The 13,022-nt window shown below is 38.5% G+C and overlaps 1 protein-coding gene across 22 annotated transcripts in view; it reads right to left on the reverse strand.

The window, feature by feature from the left end:
- The window catches only part of ABLIM1 (actin binding LIM protein 1), a 199,220-nt gene that overhangs the window by 76,978 nt on the left and 109,220 nt on the right, over window positions 1-13,022 (reverse strand). The window lies entirely within an intron of this gene.

The following is a 13,022-nucleotide window of genomic DNA, read 5'->3' on the forward strand; positions in this document are numbered from 1 at the left end:
GAGGATGTCACAATATCTCATGTTACATGAGAAATCTCTGGCTCAGCCCCAAGCTTCCATTCCTTTCCACCCAGAGATTGCCTGTTAAGGGGCAATCCAGCACATGGTAAGATTTGAAGAGACTGATGTAGCAGACAGCACTGAACTGCAAGGGTTGTGCTACAACTTCTGTGCCCAGCCTCAGGGGACAGAGGGACCGAGGGAGGGGAAGGCTTGGAAGCCCAGTGAAGCAGAAAGGGAATGCCCATCAGCTGAGGCACACATGGAAGCCACACAGGAGACAGCCTGGAACAAGAGATTTTCCGTATTTTATTATCCCCAAACTCAGTGTTCCTTTGGTTAATCTAACATCCTCTCTACATGCCTGAAATATCAACAAATGGCAACGAATGGAGACAAATAGAACAGAGCCTTTAAAGCCCAGGCAGGAGGGAAAAGATCATCCTGACTCCACTGGCTCAAGCTGACTGAAGAGGTACAGCCTGAAAACCTTCATCTCTTCATGGATTTATGGCCCAGGCAACCCCATGCCTTGCAAAAGGGCAAGTCTAAGTTTTATTGTCACAACTTGTAAAGAGAGGAGAGTCAGTCCTTTTGACTACAGGGCCTGACTTTTGTTTGTTGGATAATGGGCCAAGAGAGCCCCAAATATATGCTGCACATTCCTACTGTCCAGGTCATCATTTGCAGCATGTCCCTCTTTCTATCAGCATTCTTTTTCTTCTCAAATCCCCTAAAAAAAGAAGGGAAGGGGACTAAGCACTGTGGTATCTTGTGATAAAATGCGAGTCACAGACTGTTGACATGACTTGGACTTGAAAAGCAACCCTGAGATGTCCTAATACCAGGACTTTTCTCTAGAGGACATATGTTACAAATTGAAATCATGAAATGACAAGGAGTGACACCATGTAATGGATCCCTCTGCTCTGCCGTGACAGCTCAAGGCTCCATGCCATCCTGTAATGACAGCAAAGGCTGGAACAGGTCACCAAGGGAGGCTCTGGAATTTCCAGCATAGGGGTGAGGAAGGGACAAACACGTGTCAGGGTGGCTTTGGTACACTGCTCTTGGCTTTGGTTTTGGGAGGATACTACATGACCTCTCAAGGTCCCTTCCAGCCCACATTTTCTTATGCTAAATCTAAATCATGCACTGTGTCTTCAACTGTGACAACAAATGAGATCTTTCCTCAGTCTCAGTGGGTGCTGAACTGCAGTTTTAAAAACAGCACCCATTTCTCAGCTTCCAAGCACTAATGTTTCTTCCTAGTGTGCCAGCTTCCACAGCCCTGACCTGGGGTCCTGCCAAACTGTGATACATTCCCTGTTATATGTTTCCTCAAAAAATCTGCTGTATTATTGGTGCTTTTTTTCATTTTTATCCAAAAAGCTTCCATGAAGCTGAAACTTCTCAGAAATGGAATTGATAAAGAGATTTTTAAAGCACTTCATTTTGTTTCTAACTGAATTTCTGAGACAGTGAGAATAGAAAACCTGCCTTATGCAAAAAGTATCTTGATCTTTAGTGATGCCAAAACCATTTACATGGAGGAAGTAGGGACCTATGAAGTACCTCTGCTTAATTGCTTCTTTGTAAGCCAAAGGCACAGTAAGTCTGAGCACCAGACTTAATCTTGTGCTCATGTTTAATACAAGGGGTTGGTAACATCCTTTTATTATTCTTTAGCAACAATGACATCTACTTACTCTTTCTGGGTTCCTTGAAGTGTTTTGCAGAAGAAAATTAACATAATTTCCATTCTGCTAATATGACAGACACATTGAATGTCTAGAATCAAAGTAAACTAATAGCCCATTTCTGTCGTATTAGGCTGAGATGGCTTTTAAATAAACCTGATCTTAATTCTGGCAAAACTTTTGGGTATATACATGAAAAGCTAGCAATTATCATTATCTCCTAAAATAGAAAGGAAATAGGGCTGGGCTGGGCTAAGAAAAGACCATTTGTTCATCCAAATTCTACAAATAAAAGCTATTATGATCTCAGGCCTGCATGAGGCACATTTAAGCCTTTGGCTGGATGTCATCAGCACACAGTGCATGCAGGCAGGATCTCAGTACCACATTCAGCACAATCTGCATCAGTCTAACCTATAACCAGCACATGCTGCAAATAAAAAGGCCGTGAGGTAAAAATAGTGGTCCCCAACCATATGCCAGAGCAGACTAAAAAATTCTGAAAACCCTTCCTGAAATTTTGTACAATGGTTACCACCATGGTTCTCTCTGGCATCATGCCTGGGTCTAACAGACTGTACCCCTTGACCTTGAGCTTTCTTATGTTTTCTTTTTGCCATATAACCTGCATTCTTCCCTACTCCCATTCCCTGCACATCTGTGTATTCAGCTGTGCCGAGATAACGAGGAGGAGGAGGAGGCGGAAAGTGCAGCGTACTGGTTAAAATGCAGAGTGAGCAGCACAGTTCCTCTATGCACTTATATCTCTGTCATTTTTGACATGTCCAGGTACAAAAGCAAATGCCTGGACAAAATGGCTGTGGTGTGGAATCAGCCAGCCCAAAAGCATGGAAAAGTAGGGGGACCGGATACGGCACTATAATATGATGAATGATTAAGATTGCCACTCTCCCAGCACCTTAAGTGGCCTCACTAAAAAGATGCAGGCCAGGGTGAGCTGCCACCCATGACACCTTGTTTGTAAAGATATGAGAAAATGGGTTTCCCTTTTTAGCATCTGCATCACCCCAGACATCCAGGAGTGAAGCATCCTGCACAGCAACCCATTCGTCACTGTCTAAATTAAGCAGTGGATTGTCTGCCTCTGCCTCCCTCCCCTGCTCTCAGCCAATAGTCCACAGGTGGGCTCAGAGCTGACACAGCTGGATTAACCCTCAGCACACAGTACAGGGTTTTACCAGCTCCCATTTGGATAGTTTTGAAAATTTAATAGCAAATGTATCTTTATCCCATATTCTCTGCTCACCCCATATAATTTATGAAAGAGAAATCTCCTCTACCTGTTTTGTCCTAACAAACATGGTTATGCAAAGTCACGTGAATGATTTCACCAACTCTGCTCCACGCAGGGTTAGCCCTGTGAACAGAGCTAATAGCAGTCTGACTTAATGATGAATATTGAGTCACCAAAAAGTTCCTTGCAATCCTCATGGCCATTAGTAGCACATGTCTAGATAAAGGCTGAAGCTGCCACAGCCCCTAAGAGTCACTGGTATTTTGTACTCTTATTACACTCCTTTTGTAACTATTTCCCCTCCCTATAAAACACAAATACATTAGTTTTATAAAGATAACACCACCAGGCTTCTGCTCTGAAACAGGTAAAGCAGAGCAGAATTGGGGGAGATTTTTATTATTATTTAAATTTTTTAAAGGAACAAGTTTTCATTGGAGTTACACATAAATACATTGCCAAACTTGGCTGAACCTAGAGTGAGTGATTTGGAAATGATGAAAGAGGCAAATATTATCACTGGTCAAGAAATCTCTAATTATAAATAGCTCCTAGTCACCTTGAAAAACAGCTTATATCCCAGTAATTCTTCTGTGGCAATTTGAAGGTTGTGCAACTATAATTTCTCATAGCGGTAGGAAGACCAGAGTTTTTCCTCAGTCACCCTTTAACCACAGATCAGGCAATGCCTTCTAAAGCCTTGTTTTAAAATTAAAAGGTTTGATGACATCATGCAGGCTTTTCCAGATCATTAAGATATTTCTGTCAAAGCTAAAAATATGAACTCACTACGTTTACAGTATGATAAATGTTTTCAAAGTTTAAAGCATAACCATTTAGACATCAGGACAGTGATGAGTTCTGGAAATTGGATAAGGACACACAGTATTGGGAATTTTACATGCAGGATTTAAATCTAAGTATGTAACTCAATAAATCTGCTGCCAATCCCCTCCTCTTTGCCAGTGCAAGGATGGGAAATGTTTTTCAGACAAATTCACTACAACCCTTTTGCTGAAGGCAAAACAAACCCACGTGGGCAGCCTTGTACTCATGAAATCTAACAATAAGAGGCTGGGTGCATACAATGGAGGGAAATAAATTTCCCATGGGAAGTGGAGTATAGCTTTGACAGTTTACTATAAATGGCAAGTTGGGAAAAACTGATATTTTTAAAACAAATTGTTAAAGAAAATAAAATTATTTTAGTTAATTAAATATGGAAAGAAATCACAATGGCATGAACTGGCAACTTGTGCTTGCAGTACAAGTTCCTGTAGCCACCTGAGTGCCCTTGACTTGCCTTTTTAAGAAACAGGCTAATATACATCTTGGATGTATCATTAGACCAGTCACTGGTGGTGTCCCTCAGGGTTCGGTGTTGGGCCTAGTTCTGTTTAATATCTTTGCTGATGATCTAAGCTATGCTGCAGGGGGAGTTAGTCTGGACATTAGGAAGAATTTCTTCACAGAAAGGGTGATTACATTTCAGAATGGCCTACCTAGGGAAGCAGTGGAGTCACTGTTTCTGGAGGTGTTTAAGGAAAGACTGGACATGGCACTCAGTGCCATGGTCTGGTTGATATGGTGGTATTGGGTCACAGGTTGGACTTGATGATCTCAGAGGTATTTTCCAACCTAACAGATTCTGTGATTTGTGTAAATTGTTCTTTCATCATCTGATTTAATTTAAGGTGATTCAGAAAGATGAATGCTTTTCCCCAACTTCAATTTTGTAACATGACATAATTTTATCAGAGGAGTTTTTCATTTTTCCCCTCAGTATTGATGTAAGCATGTCTGTTAGTCTTCTATACAGGAAAAGGAAAGGATATTTCCCTTATTTCCACATCTTTCTACTCCTCCTTCCCAAAGGAGGCCAGACCAATTGACCTTTTAACCTCTTACTCTTGCAAACTTTCTCTGCAAGAAACAAACCACCAAGGTGGCCTTCTTCCATAACATTAACCCCAGACCCTTCTTCAACCCAATCTTTCATACAGGAAAACAAAATGGTGAATTAAACAAGAGGAGGAAGAAAGAGCAAATGTGCTACAATTGTCCTATAAAAGGAAGATAAAATTTTGGAGTATTTTCCCAGCTTAGCACGTGCAGATCCCCAGCTGTAAAACTACTCGGAAGGATAAACAATGGCCAGGTACATCTAAGCTGTTTACCCTGTCATTTCTTTTACCACACTTCAATACTCAGGTAATTCCAGCTGAATTCAAAGTCACAATTCCAACTCACAGTACCCCAAGGGAATTACTCCGTTAGCTCAGAGCTTATTGTTTAATACCCAGCTCATGGGCAGCACATTGTGTCTCTTCATCTGCAGACTATTTTGGATAATTTTCAATTGTTACTCTTGGCAAATACGCAATTCCAACAGGGTACAACCCTCCAAAAATAGGAATGAAACTTATGACAAGTTTTAAGAAGGTTTTTATGCCCCCGATAACCCATGGCAAACTAAGGCCTAGCTAACAGCTAATTCAATTTTCACATTCTTTTCAAGTGACCTCTGATTCCTGACTTACTACCTGGCAGGCTTTCTGGACATGACAATTCCCAGATACTCTTATCTCTCGTGATCTCCTCTCTATTTGTGTTTTCCAGTCTAGTGATGCCTCCTCATGTAACACCCATTTACTGACCTATTCCTTGCACCTCCCCCAGAACTTTCTTTGGAATTAGCTTTTGATTAGCACTCCTCTGGTAAAAGCTAAAGAGACTGGCATGTTTTGATTTCCAAGTTCAAGCTGAGGTTACACTTGGACAAATAAGAACCGATACTTATTTAGTACACTTGTGTGGTCTATTCACAATTGTTTCTGCCCAATTTACATGTAACACAAAAGCAAACGAAACAAACGGGCAAAGTGGACTGAAAACACCTTCCTGAAACCCAGTAATTTTTGAGAAGGAATTTTCTGAATGAAGACTTGTAAAGCAGAAACTTCCTGCCCTGTCACAACTATATTCTGAATACAGTTTCTGCTTTATCACCCAGAAGTTAGTCTTTAACAAAGCTGCTAGACCTCCAGAGAAGGATCTAAGGCAATTTATAAAGCAGCAGCGAAGATACCAGTCCTTGTAAAGTAAGGAATAACTGAGCAAATGGAGGTCACTTGAGTAATTTAGCCATTGTTAGGAAACATAAGTGAGGACTAAAATTAATCCAAGAAAGCAATTCAAATTACGAAAATGCCTCAAAAATTACAGACATTCTTCAAAAGAATAATTCATCTTGGAACAATCATACAAATATCCCAGTGTCATTGGAAGAGCTGCATATTCTTAGGCACAATCTAATGGCTTTTGCCAGAAAGGAACTGTGCTTGGGTTTGCATCATTTCTCTGAACTTTATATCACGTCATGCATGTTGATTTGCTTCTTTTATTCTTAAAAAGGGGGGCACAGTAAAATTTTAGACCCACTGTAAGCTCAATATATTAAATCATGAATGTAGTTGCCCTGCAAGGCTATTACAATCAAATTTAGATTAAAGTAAGGAGAATTAAATAGTGATACTGAAAAAAAAGAAAGGATTTAATCTAAAATCAGAATTTAAAATCTTAATTTTAATTAAATCAAAGTTAAAAATCCAAATGGTATCTGAAAACACAGAGAATAAACTTGCTTTCATCACCTGATGAAAAAACTTCCTTTTCCTATCTCTGAACAAAATCAGGTATGATAAGATCTACCACTATTCAAATTTTTAAGGACATGGTGATCCTAAGGAAATAGTTCTATAAGCTACAGAACCTTGAAAAATCATCAGTTCCAGAATTAAAATATATTTTAATTCATTTATGTTTCATGTGTCTAGCAGATTTCAGACAGTTTCTGAAATTTAAAAAAATCCACAATGATACTTCATGTGTTCTAAATAAAATTTCAACTTTCATTCAAATACAACTTGACATAAATCTTGAGCAAAAGTAGTTGTTAAGGAAAAATACAGATGTTAAAGAATATGATGATTTTATGCAGAGCTATATTAATTTATATGTGTACAGATATGAAGTTTCCTCATGTTTATCAATTAGTATTTTATAATTAAAAACCTAAATGTAAACCAAGGTTACAATCAGTCAATCTAATCAAGGTTTCCTGGCTTCTTAGACAAACCATAATTAAAATCAATGATTTAAATCGCAGTGTTTGAAATCAATCCACAACGATGTCTGTGTTATGACTTTATTCTATGGTAAAATAAAAAAAAAAAAAAGTAGTATAGGACAACATGAGCCCCTTCTGTCAAGTTCACAAAAACCTCAAGTACCTAAACAAAGGCTTGAATGCCACAGAGATATGTAAGTGCCTCTGTATCTTTAGCAGATAAGCCAAGAATAAAATGAGAAAATCTTCATGTTACAGCACAAAGAACATATGAAACCCTTAAGGTTCAAAATTATACATAGAATTTTAAAAATTTAAAATTTTAAAAATGTCTGTTCACACTTGAAACTTTTGGGCCTATCTAAGTTCCCCAGGGCATTCACTGAAGTTTATGGATGTTGTGGGTGCATATCCCTTAAGGCAAAACTGAGCTCAGTGTCTCACAGACGAAGCCTATCTATATCTGTGCCAAGTACTTGTACAATACCTATACACTATGTAGCTTTGACACACCGTGAAACTGTAGAATATTTCCTAAGAATAAGCTCAAAATCATGTGTTGGATGCTGCTCAATACCCTTTAAAGCTAAAAATCACTGCAGATAGCTTGCTTACAAACAGCCAGCCAACTTTCCCCTTCACTTCTGAAGTCTTCCCTATGGAATTGAAGGAGTTTTCAGATAGCTCAGAAAAAAAAGGCTAAAGAACAAAATACCGAAAAATGAGTCCAATGTGGCTGAACAGTTACAAATCCAAGCTGCAGACCTTTTCTAAGAGCTATGATTGAAAGGAATTTTGTATCCATTTTAGCTAATTTCTGATGGAGAAATCTGTGATGCTTATAAATCAGCTCTGACATTATTTCTGAATGCTGACAAAGATCATCTATATTTTTATCTAATGAAAGGACAGTTATGCCCTGAATATAGAACTGCATTAAGAATTATACAGCCTTTAAAAGGAGGACTGCAAAGTAAATTTGCTTCTTCTCCATTTTGATGCTTTATTGTTTCAAAACCAACCTCACTTTCCTGCCACTTTCTGGGCAGTGGGTAAAAGATGACTCCTATTTTTTCCTGCCCACCTTCAACAGGTATGGTATGTTGGCTCTGTTCTACTTCATTATTACCAGAAACCTTGTTGGGAGTTTCAGATATTCACTGGGAGCTTTACCAACTTCATCTTTTTTGAAGAGATACAGCTATTGAATAATTAACAAAGATATCTTTCTCCCACAGGTTTGTTAAGCATTAAGCTAATTATTTATATCACAATAGAGCAAAGAACCCCAGTTGTGAGCCAGAATCGAACTGTGTTAGACTCTGTACTGATAGGCATGAAAGCATTTGTCCCAAAGAACTGACATTCTTTGAACCAGAACATAATGTACAAAACAGACAAGGACAAACATACAAAACAGTAATGTGAAATCCCCACGTGGACACCGGCTGGTTGGGGAACAGCTGCACCAAAGATTATTCATGCACATGTAAAACCGGCCAGTTTGAAAACTCTGGTCCACGCCTTGGCTGTACTGTAATGCTATTAATTACAGGAGAGACTGTTACAAAGAAAGGGAAGTCGAAATATCTTCCCTGTTCTTCTTTCCAAACAGTACCATCACTGGGTACTTCTGCAGGTACAGGACACAAGTATCTATTTCACTGAAGAAGAAACAACTCTGAAAGCCTGTGCCACCATTTTAAAGGTGACTTTTTCAAATAAAAACTCCTGCTAGGTGATTGTAATGCTCCAGTTTCTTTTGGATAAGGAGGTTTGCCCTATCCTTCTAGGAAGCTCACTTTTCATTTGAAATGCAATTTCTTAACTAGTTCATGCACATCATTAAAAAGGCTCAACCTTTCAGCAAAAAGATAATAAAAAATAACTAAAACTTCTGTACCAGCACCCAGATAAGGAACCAACAGAGAAAGGGCTCAACTTCAAGTAGAGGTAATGTAACACACTTATTACTGAAGTGCTTATGCTGAAAATAGTGAAGTGAAATGCCTAAAGGAAAAAAAAAATCTCTGTTTGAGGAAGAGGGAAATGTATTAAACTGTGTTCAAAGACACGTAGCCTCTTCAGGATTTCAAAGATGATGCCTGAGCCAGAGGACTGCTGGCTCAAGTTCCATCAGCACAGACTGCTGGCACCACCTCACATGCGTGTCCCCAGTGTGTGGATCTCTGTACGGCTGCTCTGCTCTAAGATGCACTTTTTAGGACACATCTTGTGTGTTACAAGAAGAAATGCAAGCCAGTGTGGTACTTTTTAAAAATGAAGGTCTGACTAAACTAGAGAATTTTATATTCAAATGTCTGCATCAGTTCATCTACCAGCTGCCTTGATGAGAATTCACTGATAAAATGCTCTATGTGGAGGGCATTTTATCTCCCTATTTATCTCCCCATGGAGATTTCATGTTACTGTTTTGTATGTTTGTCCTTTTCTGTTTTGTATCAAAGAGGGTAATCTGTTAATGTGGCCAGTCTAGCTGCCTCTGTTCAACATGCTAATGCTAATAAAAATCATGAGAGTGTGCACCCCCAGTCACTCTTCATCTGATCATTGGGGAATAATATAGTTTGAGATGCTGGGGGCTGGACACGTGTATTGTAAAGGTCCCACTGCTCTTTCACAAGTACCTAACCCTAACACAGATGAATAACAAGGATTTAGGCAGACTTTAGGTTCTTGGATTTCTTCTTACACAAGTTAAAATCACACCAATTTTCTAATTTTTATGACTTTAGTGTTTGTAAGACTCAGGCAAAAGTGCAATATTTAAGACTGCATCATCAAAGCACCAGATCATTGTCAATTTGCTTATAACCACTACATACTACTAAGCTAAGGCAACATGATTTTTTTCATTTTGCTAGTAGAAACAAACCCTTGAAATTTAAGTACCTAGCCTGATACATAAAACATGTATATAAAAAATAGAAGCTACACTCAGAATTCCCAGATCCAAGGGAAGTAACCACCAGATAATCACTCCTCTGACAACATGGAAACAATAAACCATGAATCCCCAAACAACATAAAATAAACCCCAAAAAATTACAACAAAAACATTAAAATTTTTACATTGACTCTTCTTCACTCTAAATCACAGCACGGAATTAGGGGCAAAAAATGCATAATTTGCAGATTTTTACAGGTGACCTTCAAACCCAGTCCACTGAATATGCAGCACAAAATGCTGAGGGATGGTGAAATGAGGGTTTCGCACATGGAACAGACATATAATACAGGTGATTTTAATTAAAAGAAGGTAAAACAGAGGAGGTGAGGAAGCAGGACACCCATCACCAAATAGCCATGCACGTTAGTTGCAGTTTTGACTAAAATTTAGAAATAATAGATGCCTGCACAACTGCTTTTCTGGAAAGACAATAGGAACCTTAAACACAGTGTGTTAGCATGTGGCTAGAACACAACAGAAAGCAGAAAGAGCCTAAGATAGTACAAAACAGGCAATCGTGATGCTGCATACAAAACCTGGACACTGTTTAAAAGATAAATATCAATTACTGGGATACATTATTGCATTACTCCTTTATTGGGCCCCAAAGAAAATAACTTTATGTCTCTGACAGAATCTTGAAAACCCTGAACTATCCAAGCCATCAACACCATGCTTTTAGTCAGTGTTATCTGGTTGTCCCGTTTCCGTGCTGCTCTACAACTGTCCCAGTCACTTTGCTTTACAGATCACATCTCATTTACCAAGCTGTCATATGAAATAAAACAAGAACAAAGCCAAACACCACACATTTCATTTGTCTGCAGAATTATTTACAGGTATTTGGTATTAGATTCTGTGCTGAATGAATGAAGATCCCAAACTCTGTGTACATCTAGCAGTGTCTGAGGAACAGGCCTGTGCAAATTATAAATTAAGATTACTCTATAGCATCTGTATACTGAGAGAGACTGTCTTAGAATAAAAAAAGGAGTCACTGAAATAGTTCTCCAAGAAAATAGCTATAATTATTCCAGGTGATATGTGTGCAGTGAAAGAAACATATTATTAATGTAAAGAAGGTAAATAAGTATCATGGAACCAACTAATACTAAACAAAAAAGGAAAATAGTTTTTCAGTATTTTCCCATGTGATTTTCACTGGTGTGCACCACAAGAGAGCGCAACAATATTTAGGTTCATGTTATTCAAGATGGTAACCCCTGTATTTAGAGTCATTTGATTTTCCTTGAAATCATCCAAGCAAAGCTGTCAGTAAGCTTTCACTTGTGTGAAGTAACAGACACCAGGAAATGTCATGTCAACATTAATGCAGACATTCTAGGACAGAAGACTTCCTTTTGCATGACGCAGACCAATCAAACCTGATATACTTACGGTCTATTGAATTCCCTGACTTCAAACTTCCTTTGTTTTAAGGAAAGCTTCCTCTAGTGATCTACCTGAAAGCAATCAGGGGAAGCTGACAGCAATATAGGATATAAAATAGTTGCATAGTGTGAATTAGATTCTCTTCTAAAAGAACTTGTATTATAAAAATTATTTCAAAAAAAGGCAAAGCATTTGGAAAAAAAATTATATGCCTGATTTAGTTAGCAGGAGAGACATGGAAGCAATCTGAAATAACTTACACTAATTGAAATTTGCTCTTTGGTGCCAGCAAGGAAGACTTCTCCATATCTAAGTAAACTTTTGCACAAAGATAAAGCAGAAGCATATCTTTGAAGACAGGAGATGCTTCATTAATATTTTTTTAATTGAGTAGTTCTGAACTTATAAACACATGCTGATCTCACTTTCATTTGTCTGTTTTGGAGAGTTTTGCTCTAAAACGACCAGAAACTCTACACTATACCTTTCTACAAGTCTTTGTCCATAAAAGACCAAGATGTACCACAACAGGTAGCTGAAGATTTCAAAGCAGTGCACTCCAAACTGTTAAGAGCAGGAGCTCTCTTGCTGTGTATACTGGTAAGGCAGTTTGTCCAGCAGGACCCAATTTTAATTAAAAAGAGCAATAAATATCATTAAAAGTTGCAGGAAAGGTTATTTATAGTCCTTGTTACCTGTGGCTTCAGTGTGGAACACAAGAAGCAATTCAAGCACAGATTGTGGCTATCAGGAAGTGACTATCCAGCTCTTTTGCTTGCTAACTATCAGATAACTTGAGTGTGTCATTTTTTAAGGACATTTTGGCACCTGGAGTCATGGATGTGGGAAGTGCCACTCTGCTGGACAGGTGTGCCACCTCTGACGTAATGTGATCGAGATTATTCTATGCTGTGGCAGTGCTTAGAAAAACAACATCAGTACTGTCCAAGGTCCCTATGCTGTGCAGTTCCTTGCCAATTATGCCTCCTAAACATCAGTAATTCATATACAATTGCCACATCATTCCTTTGTCTGAGAAGGATTCTCTGGCTGCCTGAAAAAATTTTTACTTCATAAATACCTAAATTCTTCCTTAACTGATTAGGCCTGTGCATTTTCAGCTCTAAATCTACAGTTATATAGTGGAAAAGCATCACTTAACTGACGGAAAGGCATGATAACAAAACAAGTCTCTCATTTTCCATTTGTCTAAGTGTTTGATTACATGTTCTGAGGCAAATCAGATAACTTGAGATTCACTTGACTCATCCGCTGAGCACAAACATCATCCATCTCTGCCTTTACATAACACTTTATAATCCTAGGATCTCAAAGCCAAGGACCAGTACAGAACACACAGTGACTCCCTGAAGGAAACCAGCACCAACGGAAAAGTACCCAGGAAAGCTGTGGCCATTTTGATTTATAAAACTACACTGGGTGAGAGCTGAGTACAGTCCAACAGTCAGAGAAAGAATCAGAAATCCCCAAAGATCAAAAAAATTAACTACCAGAGGCAGAGATTAATATCAGTAATTTACAAATTATCTTTAAAAAGCATTAAACCCCAATAGC

This window comes from Corapipo altera, unplaced genomic scaffold (assembly GCF_003945725.1).
Source record: "Corapipo altera isolate COAL_440 unplaced genomic scaffold, ASM394572v1 56, whole genome shotgun sequence".
In the NCBI taxonomy this organism is placed as follows: domain Eukaryota; kingdom Metazoa; phylum Chordata; class Aves; order Passeriformes; family Pipridae; genus Corapipo; species Corapipo altera.